Source organism: Stegostoma tigrinum, chromosome 7 (assembly GCF_030684315.1).
Source record: "Stegostoma tigrinum isolate sSteTig4 chromosome 7, sSteTig4.hap1, whole genome shotgun sequence".
Taxonomy (NCBI): Eukaryota; Metazoa; Chordata; class Chondrichthyes; order Orectolobiformes; family Stegostomatidae; genus Stegostoma; species Stegostoma tigrinum.
The window spans coordinates 75,272,479-75,290,469 of NC_081360.1; the positions used below are offsets into that span (position 1 = coordinate 75,272,479).

Consider the following 17,991-nt stretch of genomic DNA (forward strand, 5'->3'; position numbering starts at 1 on the left):
CATAACTCTAGAGCTCCCAGTCATTGGAAACATCATCCCTGCATCTGATCTGTACAGACCTGTCAGAATTTGACACATTTCAATAAGATTTCCTTTCATTCTTTGAAACTCCAATGAATGCAGGCCCATTCATACCAATCTCTGCTCATATGACAAATCTGCCATTCTTGGAATCAGCCTGATAAACATATATTACAGCGAATGGCAAGGACAGCTTAACTTACGCAAGGAAAACAAAACTGTACACCATTCTCCAGGTGTAATCTCACAAGCCCCATACAGCTGTGCAAGACTTCCTCACTCCTGTACTCAAGCAGTCTTGCAATGAATGCCAACAGAGGGCTATTGTAGGCTTCAGCGAGACATTGACAGGATGCAGAGCTGGGCTGAGAAATGGCAGATGGAGTTCAACCTGGATAAATGCGAAGTGATGCATTTTGGAAGGTTGAACTTAAATGCTGAATATAGGATTAAAGGCAGGATTCTCGGCAGTGTGGAGGAACAGCGGGATCTTGGTGTTCAAGTGCATAGCTCCCTCAAAGTTGCCACCCAGGTGGATAAGGTTGTTAAGAAAGCATTTGGTGTTTTGGCTTTCATTAACGGGGGATCGAGTTTAAGAACCGCGAGGTTATGCTGCAGCTCTACAAAACCCTGGTGAGACCACACTTGGAATATTGTGTCCAGTTCTGGTTACCCTATTATAGGAAAGATGTGGAGGCTTTGGAGAGAGTGCAAAGGAGGTTTACCAGGATGCTGTCTGGACTGGAGGGCTTGTCTTACGAGGAGAGGTTGACTGAGCTCAGACTTTTCTCTCTGGAGAGAAGTAGGAAGAGAGGTGACCTGATCAAGGTAATGAGAGGCATGGATAGAGTCGATAGCCAGAGACTTTTCCCCAGGGCAGGATTGACTGTCACGAGGGGTCATAGTTTTAAGGTGTTAGGAGGAAGGTATAGAGGAGAGGTCAGAGGGAGGTTCTTCACCCAGACAGTTCTGAGCGCATGGAATAGTTTACCAGTGGTAGTCGTGGAAGCGGAGTCATTAGTGACATTTAAGCGACTGCTGGACATGCACATGGATAGCAGTGAATTGAGGGGAATGTAGGTTAGGTTATTTTATTTTTGGATTAGGATTATTCCACGGCACAACATTGTGGGCCAAAGAGCCTGTACTGTGCTGTACTTTTCTGTATAGACCATTTGCCTTCTTACCTGCTCGCTTGACATGCCTACTCGCTTTCAGTGACAAGTGTACAAAGACACCTGGGTCCCGTTGTACGACACATTGCCTAATATATCACTATTTAAATATGTTTTTCCTACTGAAGTGGACAACTTCACATCTATCAACATTAAATAGGACTGCCATTTGCTCAGTCAACCCGTCTAAATTGGCCTTAAATTTCTTTTCATCCTTCTTACCACTCACAATCCCATCTAGTTTTGTCTTGTCAGCAGACTTGAAAAATTACTATTTGTTTCCTCATCAAAACTGTTGATAAGTATTGAGAATAGCTGCGGACCAAGCACTTATCCCTGTACTACCCCACTTGTCACCAGCTTTCACTTTGCAAATGACCCATTTATTCCCTACAACTGCACCTCCCAGTCGGAAACCATTTCCACTCCCCCTCCCATTCTCTAGATGACATGTCCATCATGGGCCTCCTGCACTGCCACAATGATGCCACCCGAAGGTTGCAGGAACAGCAACTCATATTCCGCCTGGGAACCCTGCAGCCATATGGTATCAATGTGGACTTCACAAGTTTCAAAATCTCCCCTTCCCCTACTGCATCCCTAAACCAGGCAAGTTCGTCCCCTCCCCCCACTGCACCACACAACCAGCCCAGCTCTTCCCCCCCACCCACTGCATCCCAAAACCAGTCCAACCTGTCTCTGCCTCCCTAACCGGTTCTTCCTCTCACCCATCCCTTCCTCCCACCCCAAGCCGCACCCCCATCTACCTACTAACCTCATCCCACCTCCTTGACCTGTCCGTCTTCCCTGGATTGACCTATCCCCTCCCTACCTCCCCACCTATACTCTCTCCACCTATCTTCTTTACTCTCCATCTTCGGTCCGCCTCCCCCTCTCTCCCTATTTATTCCAGTTCCCTCTCCCCATCCCCCTCTCTGATGAAGGGTCTAGGCCCGAAACGTCAGCTTTTGTGCTCCTGAGATGCTGCTTGGCCTGCTGTGTTCATCCAGCCTCACATTTTATTATCTTGGAATTCTCCAGCATCTGCAGTTCCCATTATCTCTGATACCATTTATTCCCTCTCTCAGTTTTCTCTCTGCTAACTAATTCTCAATTCATGTGCGCATAATACCATCATTTCTGTGCATTTTCACTTTGTAAAATTATCACGTATGTGGTACTTTGTCAAAAAGGTTTCTGAAAATCCAAATACATCACATCCTCTGGTTCGCCCTCATCCATTATATGAGTCGTACTCTCAAAAAACTCCAGTAGGTTTGTCAAGCATGAATTACCTTTCAAAAATCCTTCTGATATTGTGTAATCCTATCAGCATTTTTTAAGTATCCTGTTATCTCACCTTTTCTAATAGACTCTGGGAATTTCTCTTCTAATGATGATAAACTATCTGATCTGCAATTCCCAATTTTCTCCCACCCATGTATTTTAAACAGTAAGGTTACATTTGCCATCCTCCAAATGGGACTGTTCCAGGAACTATGTAGTTTTAGAAGATGACTGCCAATGTGTCCATTATTTCTATGGGGATTTATCAACTTTCACTCCCATTAATTTCCCCAGGACAATATTTGTACTAATACTAATTTCAGTCAATTCCTACTTCCCAGTAGACCCTTTCTTCTTGATCATTTCTGGAAAATTACTTGTGTCTTCATCTGTGAAGACAAATCTAGTCATTTAAAGCAGTTATTTAATTACTCTAGCATTTTCATGTTCTTCATAATCAATTCTCCCAAATTCAGATAGTAACATTTACATTTACTAATTTTTAATTCTTTTTACCTATTTTAGAAACTCCTAATGCTCGCTTTTATGTTCCTTATACTACTCTAATGCTTTGTTTTTAGCTTTTAATCAACTTCTTGGTCTTCCTTTGGTGAATTATAAATTGCTCCCAGTCCTGAGGTTTGCTATTTTTTCTAGGAACTTTATATGATTCCTCTTATCCTGTTATTTTTGACTGAAAGGATAGTATATCCACTGCAATCCATGCATTTATTCCTTAAATATTAACTATTCCTTAAATATTAACTATTATATTTTTAAATGAAGTTACACAATCCATTGCAGCCTACTCACCCTTCATACCTTCAGCAGTTCCTTTGTTTACATTTAGTAACTGGTTCTGGATTGGACTACTTCATTTTTTTTATCCCAATGAGGAATTCTATCATGTTATGGCCACCTTTTCCTAAAAAAGACCTCAGACAACAAGATTATTAATGAGCCCCTTCTCATTGTACAAAACCAAATCTAGAATAGTTTGTTTGCCAATTAGTTCCTCAATATACTTGTCTAAAAAGAATCTTGTACAGGTCCAGTATGGTTCCACAATTGTCATCATCCCCCCAGTATCTCACCCTATTAGTCATGCACTTCTACATTTGTAGGCTTTGACAGTGATGGAGAATACCAAATTTGACCCTGAGCCTTTTTCTATCACAGCAGGAGCTGTTGGATAACTTCAGAAATTTGTTGCCTTCACCTCCATAAATCAGAAGTGTTGAGGTCAATGTAAGAAAAAATGTAAAAAATTATGCCAAAAAGTACCCTTAACTGCTGCTCTCACTAAGATCAGCTAACTGACTGCAGACAAAGAATCAAAAGTGGAACCTTGTGGATAATATGGATTAGAGTTATTTTCAACATTGCCTTCATCCACATCGTCATGGAGACAGAGTAAAAGTTTTGTTTTTCCAAAATAGTACTGTGCACATCACTCTTAGATGTTGTTTCAGCAATCCATTGGACCTGCCCTACCTTGTGTATATTTATTTTTATCTCTAAAAAAACCTATTTAAAAGGCAATTTCTGTTTGAATCGTTTTCACATGATTAGGACATTGTCCATACTACATAAAATTCAACAGGTACAAACAATGGAAGAAAGGATCTTGACTTAACAAAGATATCAAATCCAAGAATTTAAGGAAGATAATCATTCATGGAATGTGAAGTGGCAGTGTCAAAAAGATGAAAGTATTTTCTAGTGAGAAGTCTTCAATTATCCAAAAGGTGGATGGTGGTTCAGTAGTTAGTACTACTGTCTCACAGTGCTTAGGAACTCAGGTTCAATCCCAGCTTCAGGCAACTGACGGTGTGGAGTTTGCATGATCTCCCTGCATCTGCATGGGTTTCTTCCTACAGACCAAAGATGTATAGGTTATGCAAATGGTCAATGAGGAATGTAGGTTTATATGGATATGGTGAGTCTGGGTGGGATGCTCTTTGAATAGTTGGTTTGGGCCAAATGGCCTGGTTCCACCTCTAGAGATTCTATTCATTAGAATGACTAAATGAGCTTACTGTTGGTTTTCCTATTAGAATATTTTATCCTGGATTCATTGGTAAATTACAACCATAATTCAAAATTATTTATTCTAAGGAGTTACTGAGTTTTTCTATCTTGAAAGCATTCACTAGTTGATGGACATTTCCATGATTCTTAGCTCGTCATTTGTTTTTCAGCCAATTACTGGGGTTGGGGGTGGGTTAACGTTTGTCACAAATGAACTCAATTCTATCAGTATTTTCTAAGATGTGCATTTACTGCCATAGGCTGGAAGGTGGTAATCAGTTGTTTTTTTCTATATTCAAAAGAGGAAAAAATTGCATTTATTTAGATCTTTTCTGTACCTTTAGGCATCTCAGAATGCCATACAGTAAATTAAGTACTTTTGAAGTGTCCTCTTGTAATATAGAATACATGCCTGCCAACTACACACAGAAAACACTCAAAAATTTCAGTGTAAGAATGATCAGAATATCTGTTTGCTGCAACATTGGCAATAGAATAATGGGATCTTTCATATCTACCTCAGCAAGAGATGGGAGAGTGCAGTGCTGAAGCATCAGCTTTAATTTTTAGCGCATGACCTGGTGTAAGACTTGAATCCAGAGGTGACAGGGTTACCAGATGAGCTGCATCATTATGTGAGCCATGGCTAACACATAGCAAAATCCTTTGTGTTTTCTTGCACCCCTGAACGAGATGAAAGCTGAAGTCCAATGCACGTGACACTGATACTTAGTTTGAATGGCCATTGTTCATTTTTTAAACTTGACAGTGACTTTTGTAAGTCTATTCCATTATGGGAATACCATCACCAAGGCTGATGCTACGTTCACCAAAACCCATGCACATGCACCTCCAACAGGAATTAGTGTAAATTGCGTAGGTATCAAAACCTTGCCTTGTCTAGTATTGGCTCTATCTCATCCACAAACCCTAAAGTTTAGTATAGCATGCCTACTTAAAATACTGTTAACTCACAAACAACATTCCTTGGCTCACCCAATTGTTTAATTAATTATTGGAATCATCTGAGAAGCAACCATGAATGTAGAATCTATATCTAAGTATAAATCTAATTCTTCCTAAGGTCCTCTGCTTTTTTTTGCATATTTACTTCTGGTGCCTTGTGGTCTTTTCCAGCTCTCCTAGTATGTGATCTCACATAAAGCTTGCCTTTGGACTATCACATGGTTAGTTGCAATATGTAATGTTCCTGGAAAACGAAAGGTTTATGCATAATATCCATAAGTACAACTATATTTGGTCAGGCATAATTACTAGGACCCTAAGGAGATGGTACAGATTTATTCACACCTCCAAAAGGTAGACTGGAATTCTTTGCATTCACCCATAGCATGACACCAGCTGAATGTGTGCAGCCAATATAACATGGATGTTAATTCCTTCAGAACTTTTACCTTACGCACTAAAATAACTCCACAGAGACTGGTATCCTGTCACCAAGCCACTGTTTATTTACACATGGTGCGTCCTTGACACTGGCCCAGCTCCCTCAAAGCCAGCTTTCAGTGTCAGAATGTCTGACACTCCCCTTTTTATCCATTAGCCAGGGCTCCCTGATTGGACCAGATTCACATCCCCATATTGTGTAGCCCACATGGCTAACCTCATTACAAACACTGCACATAACCTCCTAATCTATGTAATTTTGAATGTCTTTCATTTGTAACATCTTGCAACGTTGCTGCTCATTGTAATTAATGGAGGGGGGAAAACAGAGGTGATTTGAATAGTTGTCATGGGAAGGAGAAAAAAAAACAATACTAATGCCTGGTGGGAGATTACAATCATGTATTTCGTGGAGTCTTGTTGATTTTAATCACCCTGGTCAGAGGCATTATGACATATCTCTGGCTCGGAGGTACAGTCACTATTGAAGTTATTTCTTAACCAACCTGTGTCTTGTGGCACACACTCTAGAAGCAAGTGCAATTTGAACCTCGGACTCCTTTTTGCTCCAAGGTAACAAAAACTGTAACGCAAGTAGCGACTTCCTGCAGTGTTTATAAAGGCACTTCCAGGGAGGGCCGGCAAGACGGCAGCTGTTTGACGGACATGCTGACTCGACCCGGTTACGAGGCGGCATGACTGCGAGGGCAAGGATCCGGAAAGAGACGACGATTGCCGAGCGATAGCGGGAAGGAACCGAGCAACGACGAAAGTCTGGCTCGGCGAGTCGAGCGGTGGCGAAGGTTCCCGAGTGGGGACGAAACCGAAAGTCCTTCGGCCCTCGGAGAGGTGATGGTATCCGAGCGATAACGACTCTGGGGATCGGGGAGAAGTGCGGCGGCGAAGGTATCCGAGCACCGAAGAGGCTGGGGATTCGGGAGCCGAGCGGGGGCGAAGGTATTCGAGCGATGACGAGTGATTTCTGGGGGAGGGTAATGGTGGTGGCGAAGGTACCCGAGCGACGACGAGTCGTTAGGGGGGAGGCGGGAGACAGAGAGCCGAGCGGCGGCCGAGAGCCGCAAACAGTTGAGAGCGCTGAAGTTGTGTGGCGGCCGTGGACGTTATTTATCGGATGCCTGTGTGGCTCCGGCCCTGGGGGGGGTAAAAAAATTATAAGGTAGCGTCTCAGGGGGTCTTTTCTTGTTTGTGTGGCTTGTGGTTTGGGTGTGTTTGTTTTTGGTACTGAAGTGTTTGATGTTTTTTTTGGGGGGGTGGGCGAAAGGTGGCCGCAGATCGCGATTTCCGAATAAATTTGTTTTGGGGTTTGGGGGCGGGCGGATGGACTTCACAAAGCGGCAGAGGCAGCAGGTAATGAGGGGATTAAAAAAAAATCCGGGACTGCTGCTGCCGCTTCAGTTCTGTCTTGTCAATTTATTATTTGCCCCCTTTCTCCGTTCGCAACTGGGAAAAAAAACCCTTTTATTTCTGGATTGGGAGATCAAGAATTGGACTGCTCGCTTTTTCTTATGCGGTGGCTGGGGCAAGGTGAGGTTGGGAAGCTTTTCGTGTATATTTAACAGTTAATCTGACTAATTTAGTTCCCCCCACCATCTCTATCTCTCTTTCTCTCACTCTCACACACAGAAAAAAAAATGTATATAAATCCTGCGGTGATGTTTCAGACTCAGAACATGTTGGTCATTTTGTGGCAGTTTCAACCAGCAAGTCTAGCACAGCCTCATCCCTGGGTCACTTCGTAGCATTTAGGGCTTCCCGAGGCGGCTGGCCAGCGATGAACAAAGAGATTTAGATTATTTGTTCCACTAACCCGTTCCTCACCCTGTTCGGCCCGGCTGCTATTAGAGTTGTCCAAAGATTGAGTATTTGATCCGGTGCATGTCGTCTTCCGCTTTCGATCCCGGATTCTTTTGAATAAGTTGCATTAGTTGGAATTTATTTTAACTGTGCAATGTTCCTGCTCCACGTAGGGGGTTTGTGATTAAAGTGGTACTACGAGGAAAAATAAAGGCTGTAAAGAAAGCCTAAGCCAGACTTCCCATTTTGTGATGGAAATCAATGTTGATTGCAGAGTTTGGTCACCCAATGTCACTGCACCAATGTAACCTAGCAGTCAGCTTGTGGGAATAGCTTTTGAATTTGCATATCCAATTGAGGAGTGAAAACAAAAGTCCTGTTGTTTGATTGGATCTTTCGAATATCAAAAGGAAGTTCTTTGCTGCCAGGTGAAGCTGTTGCAGGGGTGTTGGTGTTGAACCAGCTGATCAGTCGTTTACGTTCTGTTTTCAGTTTCTTATTTGGCATGTTTATATACTGCGCATTGCCAAGTAACAGCTTTTTTAAAACTTTTTTTAAAAAGCTGATGTCAATTATTTTCTAATCACGCTGCATAAATCTTGCTGTAATATTGTGCTAATCTACCAATGTTGATGCAATGATATTTAAAAAAATTGGCCAACAGTTATATTTTATGGTCTAAACTTTTCACATGGCCTGTTATTTGATGAATGTGCTGTGTGGAAAGGTCTGTTGGTTCTTAAAAAAACAAAATCTGGTGAACCACCCGTTTTGTATTTAGTGAAGGAGACTTGTCTTTCACCTGGTCTGTCATTGTGAACCTCATGACATGCCAGCAGCCTTGACACTTTTTAAAAAAAAACTTATTGTTTATTCTCAATGGCCTAGCAAACCAATCAATTGTCTTACACGTGGGTAGCAAAGGATTGGCAATTGTCTTGATAACAATGCTCACAATGTGAAAATGAATCCAAAATCCTTGGCCTGGGGATTTGAATTTTCCTGTGCATAGTGGTAGAGGGTGGCATTTTATACCCAGAAGTTCTCTAATATGCAACCAAACGTTTCTCTTTCCCATCACTAACCCGTGGGTTTTTTTCATCTGTTAACTGCTACCAGTAAATCAATATTGTTTCCAATTGAATAATTTATGTGCAAGGCTTGTTAAGGTAAAGTGACAGTTTATTCAGAAGATTTTTATTTAAATCTGGTTTAAATAATTGAAGTAAATAAAGTGAAAGAAAATTTGTTAATGATATGAGATGTATTAAGAAGTTTGATCTTATTCGGTATTGCCCTGCGAAACTGTTGAGTAAATAATGTTTGTAACCTGATTATGACATTCTGTTGATTTGCCTGACTATTTCTTCAGTTATCGTTTCAGTGTGACACACATCTATGTTCATTTTGTCTTTTCACTTGGGAGATGAACTAGTAAGTGTCGGTCAGGCTACAGCGGAAGTACTGTGTACTGTTCTGGTTACCTCACTACATGAAGGATATGAAAGCAGTAGAGGGGGTACAGAGGAGATTCATCAAAGTGTGGAGCTGAATGAACGCAGCAGGCCAAGCAGCATCTTAGGAGCACAAAAGCTGACATTTCATGCCTGGACCCTTCATCAAAGAGGTCTAGGCCCGAAACGTCAGCTTTTGTGCTCCTAAGATGCTGCTTGGCCTGCAGTGTTCATCCAGCTCCACGCTTTGTTATCTTGAATTCTCCAGCATCTGTAGTTTCCATTATCTCTCATCTGGATGTTGCCTGGGTTGGAGAAATTGAACTACAAGGAGAGCCTAGACAGGCTTGGCTTATTTTCTCTAGAGCAGCGAAGAGATAGGGGGGACATGATTGAGGTGGACAATATTATGAAGGATATGGGTAGGGTGAATAGAGAGCAGCTGTTGCCCTGGGTTGTGAGGTCAGACATGAGGGCATAGTTTTAGGGTAAGGGCAGGAGTCTCGGAGGGGATTTGGGTAAAAATATTTTCACTCAGTTAGTGGTGGGAATCTGGAAGGCACTGCTTGTGAAGGTAGTAGACACTGGAAACCTTTATAGCCTTCAAAAAATATTTGGATTAGCACTTGAGGTATCGTAACATTCAAGAGGGCAAATACAGGAAATTGGGGCGAACCTTCTCTGTGTTAATTATTGTTGGTGCAGACTCGAAGGGCCAAAGGGTCTTTTCTGCGCTATGTTAATCTATGAATCTATAGCGATTTCTGCCAGGTTTTGAGTTAACCTGCCTTTTATTCTGTATTTTAGTGACTGTGGGGAAGTATTTGCATGCGAACACTTCCCAAACTATTAGATTTTATTGTCATTTTTACTCAAATACAAGGATACAGGAGTACAGTATAATGAGTACGATGTCTGAATCACTTGATTATACTGTGGCCTTGTAATTTGCACCCAGTTATGTACCCAATTAATTGGAAATTGTATTTTTTTTATTCATTTACGGGATGAGGGCATTGCTGGCTAGGTATTTATTGCCCATACCTCATTGCCCAGAGGGCATTTAAGAATCGGCCACATTACTGTGTGTCTGGAGTCACATATGGGCCAGACCAGGTAAGGATGGTATAACAGGGTGTGGAGCTGGATAAACACAGCAGGCCAGGCAGCATCAGAGGAGCAGGAAAGCTGACTTTCTGAAGAAGGGTCCAGACCCGAAACATCAGCTTTCCTACTCCTTTGATGCTGCTTGGCCTGCTGTGTTTATCCAGCTCCACACCTTGTTATCTTAAGAGTCCAGCATCAGTAGTTCCTACTATCTCCAGGTAAGGATGGCAGATTCCTTCCCTAAAGGACATTAGTGAACCAGATGGGTTTTTCCTGACAATCGACAATGGATTCACAGTCATCATTAGATTCTTGATTCCAGATATTTATTTAATTCACATTCCACCATCTGCCATGGTAGGATTTGACTTGAGTCTCCAGAACATTGTCTGGGTTTCAGGATTAATAGTCTAGCAATAATACCACTAGCCCATTGCCTCCCCCACACATCTTCTGTTGTAATTTGAAAATGTTTGATAGTAGTGGGGGATGTTGATTCTGTTAAATTCATGGAATTTCAGAAATCCATCCTTGATTACTTTTCAAAAAAAGGGTAACATTTAAACCCAGCTGTATGGTACTTGATGCAGTTTTATAAAACAAGCTTTCTGTTATCCTCCAATGCCTTTCATTTCCTGCTGAGTCTGTTTTTACTTGCAATAATATGTGGAGGAAACTAGGACCACAGCAGGGCAGTTTTGTACCGGAGTAATCAGTAGGCCTCAGTTCAAGCCTGTTCAGCTTGTTTGAGAGAAACAGAGAAAGGTAAGGAAATTACCAAGAAGTGTTAGTAGTTGCTGAGAGAACAAAAAGAAAGGAAAATAAATTGAATATGTTTAAAATATCAACAAAGCAACAACAGTTAACCATCTGGTTGATGTTTATCTCTGTAAGGAATATTGACAAGCCAGGAAAGCTAGTCCGACTCTGCAGAGGAAGTTACACTATAGATTAGCAGTAATGTAAAACTGCTCGTTCAGTTGTTCAGTTGGGTCAACTGTAATGAAACGGTGGAAAAAGACCAACTCTTCATTTTAGAAGACATTAAGTACTGAGGACGTTTAAAGTAATTTAGGGAAATTATTAATCAGGAATTAAATTTTAGTAGGTTCGTGATACCTTGAATTACTTTGAGAAACCAGGGATTATTTCCATTCCTTTTTTTAATGCTTTCTTGAAGAAAACATCTCCACAAGTTGATTTGCAATGATTGTGAAGAATGCAGGTTGAAATCTATTTTTATCTCCTTTTTGCTCTGTAAGGCATAATCCTGACGCATCTCAAGTGGAGTAATTGTGGTGAGGTCAAGGCCTAAGATAGACTGAGACAACACAGTTTGGAGCTGGACGAGCACAGCAGGCCATTTCTGAAGATGGATCATGATCCGAAGCGTCAACTTTCCTGCTCCTCTGATTCTACCTGGTCTGCTGTGTTCCTCCAGCTCTACACTGTTGTCTCTGACTCCAGCATCTGCAGTTCTTGCAATGCCCAAGATAGACTCCTATCGTCAGTTTGATCCTGATTCCATCCATTGAAACATTTTAAAGTTAATATTTTCTCCTCTTCCACATCTCTTACAAATGAATCTCTTGCAAGAATCTTCATGCTTATAAACATGTATGTACAAGGCATGCAGCCTCTGGCAGAAGAAATTTCTGATTGAGATATAAATGACACTTCTTACAATCATAGGTGCTAAAGCTGTCACTGTCACCCAGCAGAATCTTACCTTACAAGTTGCTTCATCACTTATCTGTTCAGCAACCCTCCTGATTTTGGCACAAGCCCTCAGTTGTTGGTAAAGAGCACTTTGTAGGGCTAATTTTATTGAACTCAGATTTCACCATTTGCTATGAGGGTTTTAAATCCATGTTCCGAGGACATGAGCCTGGAACTTTGTTTTTAAAATTCAGTGTTACTATTGCTATGCCACTGCCTCCCCTTGAATAATTTAGGGACAGTGGAGGGATTGAGAGGTTTTGATGGTGAGATCATATTGGATGTGTCATTAGCAGACATATGGCAATTTCTTTTCAGACATAACACTAATGGGCAGCATGTAAGTGAAATCAGGACAGGCTGATGACAGACCACTGGGGACTAAACTTGCATGTTTTAAAGTCTTTTCATGCCCTTGATCCTTTTGATTTCTGTAACCCTCTCCAGCCTCAACACGTTGACACGTGGTTGTGCCACCAGCTATTGAGACCATACGGAAATGGAATGCTCCATCTAAAGCTCTCTATTTGTCTACATCTTCTTTTATCTTTTAAGATGCTCCTGAAAACCTAATAATCTTGTAAAAGTCAGTACTGCGTGAGGAAAAAAATACTTGCACATGCGTAATACAATTAAAATACTTCATGAGGAACATGAATATTTGAATATGTTGTCAATATGAGTATCAAATTTGTTGGCTGATCAAGACAAATTTTCAATATTTCTCGTGAATTGTGCAGTGACTATGTGCTGGTCGTACCAAACTCCATTATATTGTAAAGCAAACAACTTTGTAAAATACCAAGTTGTTCTTCATTGTGCCTTTGTTTCCTGTAGGGTGTCTAAGGCGTACAGTTGAAAAAACAAAAGACAAAATATCTTGAACCATGGTTTATGAGTAACATATTCTCCTGTTCTGAAAGCTATCGAACAAACTGCAACTGCTTTGTACGCTTGTAATTTTAAAAATATTTATATATTGGGATATTTTTAGCATTTGTTCCCCTGTTCTTATCTCGTAATATTGCTGAGATTTATCTTGTAAGGTTTTTCCTGAATAATGTTTAGCATAATTTCATCTCCTTGCTCGGCTAGGTTGGTGATAGGCTGATGGGAGTAGGCAATTTAGCTTGTTGAGGCTGCTTTGCAATTCAGTACGACCATTACTTCTCATATGGTTCAATGTGCTTCTCACTGTTACACTTTCATGGTATCCCATTGTGGTGTTGTTAGTATTTAGAAATTTGTCAGTCTCTTAAACATATTCAATCACTGACCTCCCAATTGCTCTTCACAACCCTCTGACGAAAAAGGAAATTCTTATCTCAGTCTTAAGTAGCTTTCCCTAATTTTGAAATTTTGTCCCTTGGTTCTAGACTCCCCAACCAAGAGAAACCTTTTAGCTGCATCTATCTTTATCAATCCTTTCAGTTGTTTTTGTAGGGGTCAATGGGAATGCCTCTTATTCTTTGAAATTCTAGAGAATACAGCTTCAGTATTTCTAATAGCCCTCCTTGTTGCACCATCCTGCCATCTTGAGAACAAGTCTGGTAAACCCTAATGGCACTCCCTCTGTGGTGAATAATATTCTTTTTTTTTAAACAGAAAGGGAGGGGGCAAAACTGAATACAGAATTCCATGTGCAGTCTGACCAATGTTCTCAAATGCTCTACTGATAAAAGTTAACATACTATCAGCTTATCTAATTGTTAGCCTTCAGTGACATATTGACGAGGACATCTAGTTCTCATTGTACAATTACATTTTCTCATCTCTTTAACCATTTAAGAAATACTGTGTGCGGATAATGTTACGTTTTCAACATTTTATTTGACATCATATTTGGCTTATTCACTAAGTCTGTCAAAATCCTCTTGAGCCCACTTGGCAGTTTCATCACGCGTATCCACCAAGCAATGTATCTTCTATGAACTTGGAAATACAACATTTAGTCCTCATGCCCAAAACAATATTGTGAACAGCTTAGGCCCAAGTATTGATCCTTAAGGTACCTCTGGGTCATAGCCTGCCAATGTGAAACTAACCTCATCCATTCCTGGTCTTTCTTTTGCCTGTTACCCAATCCTTAATCCATGGCAGTATACTACTACCTACCTCGTGCTATAATTTGCAAACTGGCCTTCTGTGAGGTCTTCATCATTCACCTTCTGAAAATGAAACTGTACTGCATCCACTGACTGCCCTTTAAGTAATAACATTCTTTAAAAAAACTCACAACAGGTTTGTTGAAAGTGACGCCCCAGTCACAAATCCATGCTGACAATTTCCAGCATAGAAAGTAGGAATAGGTACAGGCTTTAAAGCCCATCATGCCATTTAATGTGATCACAGCTGATTCACTATCTCACTGCCATACTCTCATCTCTTCCTATGACCCTGACATTTTTTTCTTGATAGAAATCTGTCTGAAGCTTTCTTCATGGAATTTAGTGATTTGGCCTCCACAACCTTTTGTGCTAGAGGGTTCCACAGGTTCACAACCCTCTGAGTGAAGAAATTTCTCCTTGTCTCAGTATGAAATTACCTACCAATATATTCTAAGGCCACAACTCTTTGTTCTGGATGTCCTGGCCAAGGAAATGTCAGCTACAGAAGCTTTTATAGTCTCTGTTTTCATAATGTTTGCTAGCTTACATTTATATCCTATTTTCATTTTATATGTTTCTTGTTCCTGTTTTGCAGTATTTTTAAAATCTTCCCAAGGCTTTGATTTGCTACTACTTCTGGCAACTTTTGGCTTTTTCTTTTACTCTTTTACAGTTCTTACTCCCCCCCCTCTCTCTCTCTTCTTCCCCCCCCCCCCCCCCCCCCCCCCCCCGCCCAGCTTGATAGCCATGATTGACTCGGTTTTTGTTGTTTTTAATCTTGAAGGAATGTATAACTGCTGTAAACTATGTAATGGTTTTTTAACGATAATCAATTGACTATACACTTTCATACCTTTTTAATATGCTGTTCCAATCCACCTCTGCTAGTTTGCCAATTGTATCTTCATAATTTTCTTGTTTAAATTTAACACCCTGGCCTCTGATTGAGCTACTTCATTTTTAAGCATGATATAAATTCTATCATATTATGGTCACTCTTGTATAACATTATAGTATTAGGGAATATATCTGGATTTTTTTTCATCCTGATGCTGGGAGTAAATTAGTGTTTCTCTTGAACTGGTCTTTTATAAAAAAAAATGGATAAATAATTTCTATGCATTATAAATTGATCTTTATACACTGTTTAAAATAGTTAAAGATGTTGCTAAAGCTAATGACTTAAACAAATGTGTAGCATGTTTGCTGCCGTTTCTGAATAATGGTTCCATTACATTGCTAAACTGTCTTGCTATCTTTCATCTCTGTTACTCCCACTCCTTTCTGCATTCTTAACCCTCTATTCCTTGGCTCTAATTTATACTTGGTTTAGTTTGGTTATGGGCAATCAAGATCTAGCTTATATACGTACAGGAGTCATGTCTGCAATCACAGAAACACTTGTCTATACCCCTTGCTGTTGAAACTCCTACAACAATTGTTCTCACTTTTTTTCTGCTTCACCCATGTGCAGCTGATCTTTGGCTGCAGTTCCACAGAGGAACCATTACTGTCACCATTTTTCGACTCAAAATATCTGTTCTTAAGCGAGATGCACTCTACAGTTTTCCTGTATACCTGTCTTCCACCCTCCTCCTTCCACCCTCCCTCATTCCCTCTCTGACTACATTTTCTTGAGTTGTATTGTGACCATGTCAAAAAGTGTTCCAGCCACACAACTTTCAGCTTCAAATCTCTCAAATCTTGCTGTTCTAAGAGCCATCTCAGTTTCTCTCGTCTCCCTATGTAACTAAAAGTCCTCATTCATGGTATAAATTTGACACATCTTCATACTCCTCAAAGGATCTGTCCACTTGCTGAACTGTAGTGCCCAGAAATGGACATTGTCCCTTAACTTATGCATAATACAGTGACAGTATAAGTGTTTTATCATAAACTTCCTTGCTTTTCGACTTTGTCTTTATTTAAAAAGCCAAGGATCCCAGATGCTTTTGCAGTGATTCAACATGGCAAACTTATCGTACTTGAAAGACTCTGCAGCTGAAGAGAAAGTTCCAAATCGTTTACCCATAAAATAGATTACTCTAAAAGGCAAGTATCAAGCCCAGTTAATTCTTTTTACTTTTTTTGCGATTGTAAATTAGATGCCATTGGCAGTTGAGTAACTGCAGTTATTATGATAAATATAAATGACAAGCTAACTTGACATAAATTCTTTGAATGTGAAATGGCATTTAATCACTGTGTCATGGCACCATGGATTGAAATATTTTAAACAATTATACATAAGGAATCAAAACAATGACCTCCTTCATCGGAATAGCATGTTACTCAATGTACATATTTATTTAAACATCAGAAACGCCTGAAAATTAATCTTAAGAATATATATATTTACTACAAGTAGGAAACCCGGTTAGTCAATTGCTGTCCTGCAGATAAGGTTGATTTTTGTATAAAGCTGCTGAGTTGAGGCAAGGACTTGTTATTTCACTACAAGTGGAAGTAACAAAATGAAAATTATTTCTGCCAGTGGTTATCTCTCTCATGACAACTGTATTTGATATTTTGCCCTTAAAAGCCATTGACTACAATCTATATTTCTAGGCAGGATTACTCCCTAATTCTGCAGCTTCACCTTCAAAAACAAATTCTGGCATCTATTATGTCCTTGCACTGTAGAATTTAGTGCTAGAACTACTTATTAGCTCCTTCCTTGTCTCTTAATTTTGAAGAGAAAAAATCACCCTCCCAGTCATTTCCCTGCTGCCCATTCTCTTCCCACTCACTCACCAACTTCCTTATTGTCCAGCATGTGTCCAAATGTAGGCCATGTAAAACTGCTTACCACCTTAGTAAGTTATCCTTTGAACCAAGGAAGGTTCTTGAAGGAAAATTCAAATGTGAGGGGTTAAAATAGCTTAGTTTATACGGAAAGTGTGTCTCCTACCTAATTACTTTTCACGCTGAAATGTCATGACTCGCTAGGGCAGTGTGCTGGAAATCGAGCCCCATTTCCTTTCGAGCTGTCACAATTGTGAAAATTTGATTAAATGACTAAGTTACCCAGTTTTGCCTAATTTGGGTTAAAAGAATATGCATTCTAGGTTTTTATAATTATCAAAAAACTATCCATTGCAATCAAAATATTTTTAATGAATGAAAAGAAAAAAAAAATTGATATCTTAGACTTTATAGTTTAAACTCTACCCCCTTTTAAAAGCTTCCAAGTAGAAAGAACTCAATAGACATACGAGTAGATAAGATGAGACAATTATTGTGGATGAGGGAAGAAGAAACAAAGCAAGAGAAGCACAGTTCTGACACTGGAGATAATGGGAACTGCAGATCCTGGAGAATCCAAGATAACAGTGTGGGGCTGGATGAACACAGCAGGCCAAGCAGCATTTTAGGAGCAGAAAAGCTGATGTTTCGGGCCTAGACCCTTCATCAGAAAAGTGGGATGGGGAGAGGGTTCTGAAATAAATAGGGAGAGAGGGGGAGGCGGACCGAAGATAGATAGAGTAGAAGATTGGTGGGGAGGGAGGTACGGGACACGTCAGTCTGGGGAGGACGGACAGGTCAGGGGGGTGGGATGAGGTTAGTACGGAGGAAATGGAGGTGCGCCTTGAGGTGGGAGGAGGGGATAGGTGACAGGAAGAACAGGTTAGGCAGGCGGGGACGAGCTGTGCCGGTTTTGGGATGCATTGGGGGGAGGAAAGATTTTGAAGTTGGTGAAATCTCCCCTTCCCCCTCCACTGCATTCCCAAAACCAGCCCAGCTTGTCCCCGCCTCCCTAACCTTTTCTTCTTCTCACCAATCCCTTCATTCCACCTCAATCCGCACTTCCACTTCCCATGTACTAACCTCATCCCGCCTCCTTGACCTGTCCGTCCTCCCCGGACT

At 40.6% G+C, this 17,991-nt stretch overlaps 1 protein-coding gene and 1 long non-coding RNA gene across 9 annotated transcripts in view; one reads left to right on the plus strand and one right to left on the minus strand.

Moving 5' to 3' along the window:
* Window positions 1-8,034, minus strand: part of LOC125454160 (uncharacterized) — a 157,672-nt gene extending 149,638 nt beyond the window's left edge. The window contains exon 1 of one of the 3 annotated variants that reach the window (XR_007247931.2): window positions 7,761-8,034. This is a non-coding gene — a long non-coding RNA (uncharacterized LOC125454160). Of the gene's footprint in view, window positions 1-6,427; window positions 6,598-7,749 lie in introns of those variants that run through there. The other 2 variants (XR_007247934.2, XR_007247935.2) reach the window with 2 other exon arrangements.
* spopla (speckle type BTB/POZ protein like a) overlaps window positions 6,811-17,991 on the plus strand; it is a 198,277-nt gene continuing 187,096 nt past the window's right edge. For 3 of the 6 annotated variants that reach the window (XM_048534634.2, XM_048534633.2, XM_048534632.2), the window contains exon 1: window positions 6,972-7,098. The gene's annotated coding sequence lies outside the window, so the exon portion shown is untranslated. Of the gene's footprint in view, window positions 6,879-6,971; window positions 7,099-7,314; window positions 7,467-11,022; window positions 11,063-17,991 lie in introns of those variants that run through there. The other 3 variants (XM_048534638.2, XM_048534636.2, XM_048534637.2) reach the window with 3 other exon arrangements.